This window comes from Streptopelia decaocto, assembly GCF_964273445.1.
Source record: "Streptopelia decaocto genome assembly, chromosome: 13".
Classification (NCBI taxonomy): Eukaryota; Metazoa; Chordata; class Aves; order Columbiformes; family Columbidae; genus Streptopelia; species Streptopelia decaocto.
This window is the reverse complement of record NC_138668.1, coordinates 841,336-848,568: the sequence shown is the minus strand read 5'-3', so window position 1 is coordinate 848,568 and position 7,233 is coordinate 841,336. Positions and strand designations below refer to the sequence as shown.

Below are 7,233 nucleotides of genomic sequence, written 5' to 3'. Positions count from 1 at the left end.
GCCCGCTTTGTTTCAGCTAATGGCAGCATCATTTATGAGGAAGCCAGAAGCTCAGACTGAAAGGCTGATTGACAAGTGGCTGATCATGCTCACTTCATCACTACGAGCGAGCACCCATGTTGGTATTTCAGGCCGGCTCGGAGGCGGCAGCGGTGGGCGAGGTGCTGCGAGTGCCACCAACGCTGCTCTGACGGGCTGTGACTTCCTAAGTGCACAACTGAAGGGTGAGGCCGAGCCGCGGTGCGAGGTCCGGCAGTGACGGCATCGCCAGAGACTGCGGCAGACAACTTCGGAACCACCTGGCTAAAACTCTTCCATTTTCCATAGGCACTTACCCTGATACACCTGTAACCTTCCGGCAGGTTCACCTGGCACAGCAGGACAGGAATGAGGACTGGAGCTTACCAACTCGAATGGGTCTGTTATCAAGGAAACGTGACAGAACAATTTCAATCACTTCTGCTTGGAATCATCCAATACAAGAAATAAAGATTGAAATCCTCTTAAAAATTCCGTACTAAACTAAGGATTGAAAAGATCTGAGATCCCCACCGTGTTCACCCTTCTCAGAGATATTCAGATTGCTGGTTTCTAGTCCCAGGTTAATTATAATTGAATTTGACTAAGAACCCTTACAGCGCCTCCAACTAGCGCTGCTGCTGAAAGGGCTGCAGAAAACAGCCTGGAACACTGACCCAAAATTCTCCTTTTGACTGCAGTGGTGAATAATTCATTCCAGCGCTAAACGTGAACTCACGATGCATCAGTAAGGACCTACAAAGCAGCCAAACGGCCGAGCAGAGTTCCAGCCCGGCTGAAGACACTAAGGCTGCTTACTGGCCTCTGCTTTCTAAACATCCATGTTCTGCAACGTGAATCACTGCAAAGCACAACAGCTGGTCCCAACCGGTCCCACGCGGCTCCTGCACAAGCAGCGTGAAAACACAACACCCCACATCCCCCCCTTCTAAACGTCACAACAGCCAAAATCAGTCTGACGGGTAACCAAAAATCCAGCCTCTAAAGCCTCTTCACTACAGCTTCTCAGCAACGTCCACTCGGTCAGTTGTGTCTCCTGTCCTGCTGCCAGGAGCCGCAGGTCTCAGACAGACAGACAGACAGACAGCCTACCACATCTGCCTATACCACGTGTCAGGTCTCTGCTGTTTTAAAAAGCTGTTGGTATGGATGGTGCAAGACTCTTCCCGCACACGCAGCCACCAGCGGGGCAGGAAAGGTCCTCTGGGCTCTGCCAGGCTTCTATAGCGCCAATGAAAGCGACTAAATGGAAGATGAATCATTTAAAAGCAAAACTATATTAAGAAATTACTAAGCATGCACTCACATATGAAGCGAGGGGATGAGACTAACATGGTTCATGATTTGGTGTGGGTCAGGTCAGACTGAGAAGCAGATCTGGTTCTTCTACATTTTAGGTATAACCTCTGGAGAGCAGAAAATGCAAAGTCAGGCTGCACCCAGCCCTGTCCTGTGCTGTTCACCGACACGGGTTTGCGGCCAAGCCAGAGAGATCCAGAAAACAAAGAGTGGGATTTCTCTAAAGCGTTTAGAAGTGTTGGCACCCAGCAATCTTTGGACTTCCTGTGCAAATCACGCCACCCTCATTGGGACTATGAACTGACACGATTACTCCAGAATAAATCAATGGAGAAATCAGATTTCTGTTATCTTGGATAGAGCCTTTTCTCACGGGGACACTGCAAGAGGAAGGGGCTGGGCTGTGGAACAGCACTGAGTGACACTGGGCTAGCAGAGATGGCTGTGGAACAGCACTGAGTGACGCTGGGCTAACAGAGATGGCTGTGGAACAGCACTGAGTGACGCTGGGCTAACAGAGATGGCTGTGGAACAGCACTGAGTGACGCTGGGCTAACAGAGATGGCTGTGGAACAGCACTGAGTGACGCTGGGCTAACAGAGATGGCTGTGGAACAGCACTGAGTGACGCTGGGCTAACAGAGATGGCTGTGGAACAGCACTGAGTGACACTGGGCTAACAGAGATGGCTGTGGAACAGCACTGAGTGACACTGGGCTAACAGAGATGGCTGTGGAACAGCACTGAGTGACACTGGGCTAACAGAGATGGCTGTGGGACAGCACTGAGTGACACTGGGCTAACAGAGATGGCTGTGGGACAGCACTGAGTGACGCTGGGCTAACAGAGATGGCTGTGGGACAGCACTGAGTGACGCTGGGCTAACAGAGATGGCTGTGGGACAGCACTGAGTGACACTGGGCTAACAGAGATGGCTGTGGGACAGCACTGAGTGACGCTGGGCTAACAGAGATGGCTCATTTCATGGTGCGAGTCATACACATGAGCCTTACGTTCCTCAGGCACTTTCAGCCATTTCTTGCAGATGTCCTAAAAACCACCACCAGGACTTGGAGATTTTTTATCAGAGTCTGAGCTGCTAAGTAGTGAGTGCAGGCAGGATTACTTGTTACCGAAACCTTCGGCCACAAATCGCCGCTTACGTAACATGTGAACCTCAGTGGTGGAAGCAAAGGACGCAGCCGGGAGACACGTAAGAGTTGTTCATCCACCACCTCCCCAAACCCACGCTGGGAAAGCAGAGGCCGCATTCTGTCCCAGTTCAGCCCCGAGAGCGCAGCCCGTGGGCAGCGGGGCCCGTGGGCCGGAGGGAGAGCCGGGCTCGCCGGGCCGTCACCCGCACCCGGCCGAACCGCACCGCGCTCTGCTGACGCTCTGGGGAGGGTTCTGCAGCAACAACGCTCTTATTACATCAAAGTCACAGATCCTCTTTCTCAAATGAACACACAAGAGAAAGGCTGAAAATAAACTGCAGAGAAAATTTATCACAGCTGCCACCAGACACAAGAAGAGCTTCACACTGTTTCAAGTAAAACCCCCAGCACAGGGAGGAGGGGACAAAAACAGCCTGTGGGCTCAAGCTGGGACTGCTTCCCCGGGCAAAACCGCCACGGGGAGGGGAGGGATGAGGAGCGAGGCACAGTCTGTACCAAAAACAATTGCAACGATCAGCGGGTCTGCAGAGCTGGAAGAAAAAGCCTCAGCGTGCAGCGCACAGCAGCACAGGAAAGATTGACGGCAGGAGGAAAACAACCCTTCAGGGGAGATCCCCTTCTGCGGGATCCAAACAACAGTCAGACAGCCACGTCAGGCGGCATCTGCTCCACAAACCCGAAGCGCCCGCACGTGGAACGGCACAGCCGCGGTGCCAGCCAAACAGCCCAGGGCCGAGCGCGGCTGGGACCCCGGCGGACACAGGACGGATCGCGGCGAGGACTGGCATCGCGGCACGGACCAGCACTGCAGCAAGGACCGCCAGCGCGGCGAGGACCAGCACCGCAGCAAGGACCGCCAGCGCGGCGAGGACCAGCACCGCGGCGAGGACCAGCACCGCGGCGAGGACCAGCACCGCAGTGAGGACCGCCACCGCGGTGAGGACCAGCACCGCGGCAAGGACCGCCACCGCGGTGAGGACCAGCACCGCGGCAAGGACCGCCACCGCGGCGAGGACCAGCACCGCGGTGAGGACCGCCGTCAACACAACGACCCCGATCCCAGTGAGGACCACCATCAACACGACAACTGCCATCACAGCAAGGACCGCGGTCAATCATTGCAAGGACTGCTATCACCCCAAGGACTGCGATTACGGCAGTGACCGTGATCGCAGTAAGGACCGCCATCGCCACAAGGACCGTGGCAGGACCGCCACGACGGGCCCACAAGCCAGCGCTGGGTGCTGGGTAGCGCCCGGGAAGCACGATGTCCGGGCCGAACGAAGCTCCCTCTGCTTCACCCCACATGCTCCAGAGATTCAATTCCTCCTCCCGCTAAACTTAATACAGCGGATGTTACAGCGGCATCGCTGAGTCCAGAACTTAGCACACCCAGTTACTGAATTTGTTCTCTGTGTGCATCTAAACAAACCGCGTTTGGTGAAAAGAAACACAGAAGGAGACACGTCCAAAGCAGGTATGTCCGATACATCCCCTGCTCATGAGCCCCGCAGCGGCCTGGGCTCCGTCTGACGCAGCGACGGCCCCCCCGCGCTCTCCGGGTTTGTGCTGGACCAGCCAGCGTCAGTAATTCAAAACAAAGGACTTTTAGTCCTTGAAAATCACCACCATGTATTCACTGGTGGCTACGATGACAGTGTTAGTAATTCTTTCTCTGGGATGTTTTTTCCTTTGTCTTGAGATCCATCAACATCCTCCGGGATGGTTTTCAGCTTTTTAAGCTCATAAGAACATACTTAGGTTTCCACTTCATTGCTACAACACTAATTTAGAATTTTTAAAAGTGCTCCTCTCACAAAAATTCAAACAGGCTTTTGGCACAATCAAAGCACTTAATCCATTGAGGTTGTTTTACAAAAAGAAATGTAATCAAAATTGATTTTCCAAATATTGGGGAAAATGGTTTTGTAATTGAAAAAGTCATTTTGATGAAAATATTCTGAGCAGTTCCAAACCCCCCATTTGTTCTCCAGCCTCCTGGCTCCCACGGAATCAACAACAAGGCACAAACGAACAGGGAGAGGAGCAGCTCTTCTGGAAGCACTTTGTCCCCTCTGGACGTGTAACGCGGGCTGGGAGCCCAGAGCCCCCCCAGCCGAGCACGGACCGCGGCCCAGGAGCAACACCGACTGAAGAGAACTCTGCTCCTGGATGGAATAGATAGCAACCTATCAACACTGATCACAAGAGCTGTCCTGGTGCACGTGGGAGTCTCTTAAAGATGGTTGAGCATAATTTTGACATAAACCCCTGAAAATGGCCTCCTATAATAGAAACACTTCAACAGTTCTTCAGACTTGAGTTCAATGTGGCCACAACACAGAAGCCGTTGCGTCCTCCCGCTGGCTCTCCAGTCCCACCCTGCTCACAGCCCCCGGCGCTCAGAGAAGCAAGGGCAGCAAACCGCTCTCTCCTTTCCACCACACTGCTGTTTTCTTCCTTTCTTTCCCTTTTCTCAGGTCAGCTCTCCTGTCCCGGCCCGGCCCGCGCTGCGGAGCCGCTGCGCCCGCGGCAGCTGGGACCAGGCGCCTCGGCACAAACCCGCCCCGCGCAGGGCGAGCGCTGCCGCTCCCTTGGCGCTCTGAGCAGGAATGGTAAAATAAAACTGGGTAAGAAGCTTCCAGTTACAAAGCATTTGAGTAATAATAAGGCCCAAAAGCTGTTAATCAAATAAACATTATTAACCTGCCTTTTCAGATGGGAAAGTGAGCGGCAGGGAGGAGAAGGGATTTACCTCCCTTTACTGAGAAATGCCAAATCTTAATCTGGTTTTCTACAACCTTCCCTAGGAACAGAGAAGTGAAAGGGAGTATTTCAAGGACACTTTACGTAGACACTAAACTACATGGTGATCAGCATACGGGGGAAGGACAGCCTTATCTTTTCCAGAAGCCACTTTAAAAACTCATGTTGACCTTTCATCTCATAATCACAGAGACTGTCTCGCAAGAAATGAAGTCACCTGGATCTGGGAGAAGATGCTCTCAACTCAACTCTCTTGTGAGCTTTGCCCCTTTAAATTTCAAGCAAAGCAAAAATGTTATCTCAAGGGTTTTTCATTTTCTGTTCAGGGCTGGCACAGAAGGTGGAGTTACACCGTGCTTGGGGACGAGGGGCAAACACTAAAAATACCAAAAATCAGAAATTCAGTTCAGGTGGGATTTTCAGACTTTTTTCTTTCTCCTCCTACAGGGAATCTACGAAATCTGCACTGAAAAACCCCTTATCCAGGATTGCATCAACTCAGCAAAATTGTCTGAGAACACAGAACTTTTTTGCTGATCACTCTGTAAAACCGTCACTTCTTCTGGCTTCCCAAAGGTAATTAGTACACGGAATAGCGATTCTTAAATACCTTTTTCTGCTTGGCTGCCGAACCGCACGCGCTGTCTGCTCCGGAGGGAGTCCTGGGGACGTGCGGGAGCACCTTCACGCCGCTCCCCTCGCGCCGCTGCTCACGCCGCGCGCTGGCGGCCGATGGAAACCCCCGCCTGCTCCAGGGGTCCTGAGCCCCCTGTCCTCCCGCGCACCAGCCAACGCTCACAACCGCGGCTGCTACCCGGGAGCAGCGCCAGCGGTGCAGAGATGCACAAACCTGTAAGAGCCCAAGATCTTGCTCCCACTTTTTCACACGTTCATTGGGATTCTAGGATACCACCTCCTATTGTTTTAAACTCTAGTCCAAATTAGAGCTGGTCAAAGCGCACTACAACCTGTGATAGCGCAAGACGCTTCTCTAGAGTGACGGGTTCCTCTCTGAGAGTATAAAGTTCCTTTCCCACCACTTAGCACAGACCCGTGGTTTCCCCCGGCGAGGCCCTGCGGGTCAGCGACGGGCAGCACTGAACACGTGCTGTGCAGCCACACGGGCGCAGCAGGACACGCGTCTGCAGGCGCTGCGCAACACAGCGCAGCCCGCAGTGCTGCTGCCCTCCGGAGCCACGAAACACGTTCAGAGCAGCAAAGCCCAAATATTGCACGCAGCAACTACAGCTAAACTCCTTGGGGCTTTGTGTTTTTCAGAGTTTGACCCTTTCTGAGAATTAACCTCTCTTCTTGATGATATCTGTGCTTTCCTCTGAATTAGCTATTCTAAACCTGAAAAAAATTGACACGTTCAAAATATTCGAGGGGAAAAAACGCAGTTCTGGGCATCTGAATCTCCCCAATGCAAACAATAAAACACAGCTACCCACAAAATGATGTAAGAGACATTAGTCAATGAATGGGAATCAGGAAAAAATATCTTATGCTGCTCTAAGTACTAGCAACCAATTAAAATGGTATCTGTGAAATACAGGTCACACCAGAACAGCATTTGTCAAAGAGAGGTCACGGTTTAGCCTTGAATGCCTAGCGTCAAGATCACAGAACACAAAATATACTTTTAATTAGCAATTAAAATTACAAAACTACCGTTTCTCATTTAACAGTTGAACCCGTGGCTGGTACCAGGTTGGACTGTCTTGTTTCGTGAGATGCCTCTAGATGCAACTGCGCTTTGGAGACCAGACATGAGCAATTAAAGAGTGCTGCTCGGGACCCGGTATCATCTTGGAACGGTCCATCCTGCTGGGAGACTGACGGCTCTGTGCAGAGAGAAGAGCCGGCGCAGTATCCATTATACACACGAGCAGCCTGTTCCGGATGCACAACGTGGAATCCAGTTTAACGTTTCCGCAGTAAGAACACGAATCCCC

The 7,233-nt window shown here is 52.3% G+C and overlaps 1 long non-coding RNA gene across 1 annotated transcript; it reads left to right on the top strand.

Moving 5' to 3' along the window:
• Nucleotides 1-3,844: 3,844 nt before the first annotated feature.
• On the top strand, nucleotides 3,845-7,031 carry LOC309445515. The gene is made up of 3 exons (XR_014185297.1): nucleotides 3,845-3,989; nucleotides 5,726-5,854; nucleotides 6,967-7,031. It is a non-coding gene; the product is annotated as an uncharacterized lncRNA (long non-coding RNA).
• Nucleotides 7,032-7,233: the final 202 nt, after the last annotated feature.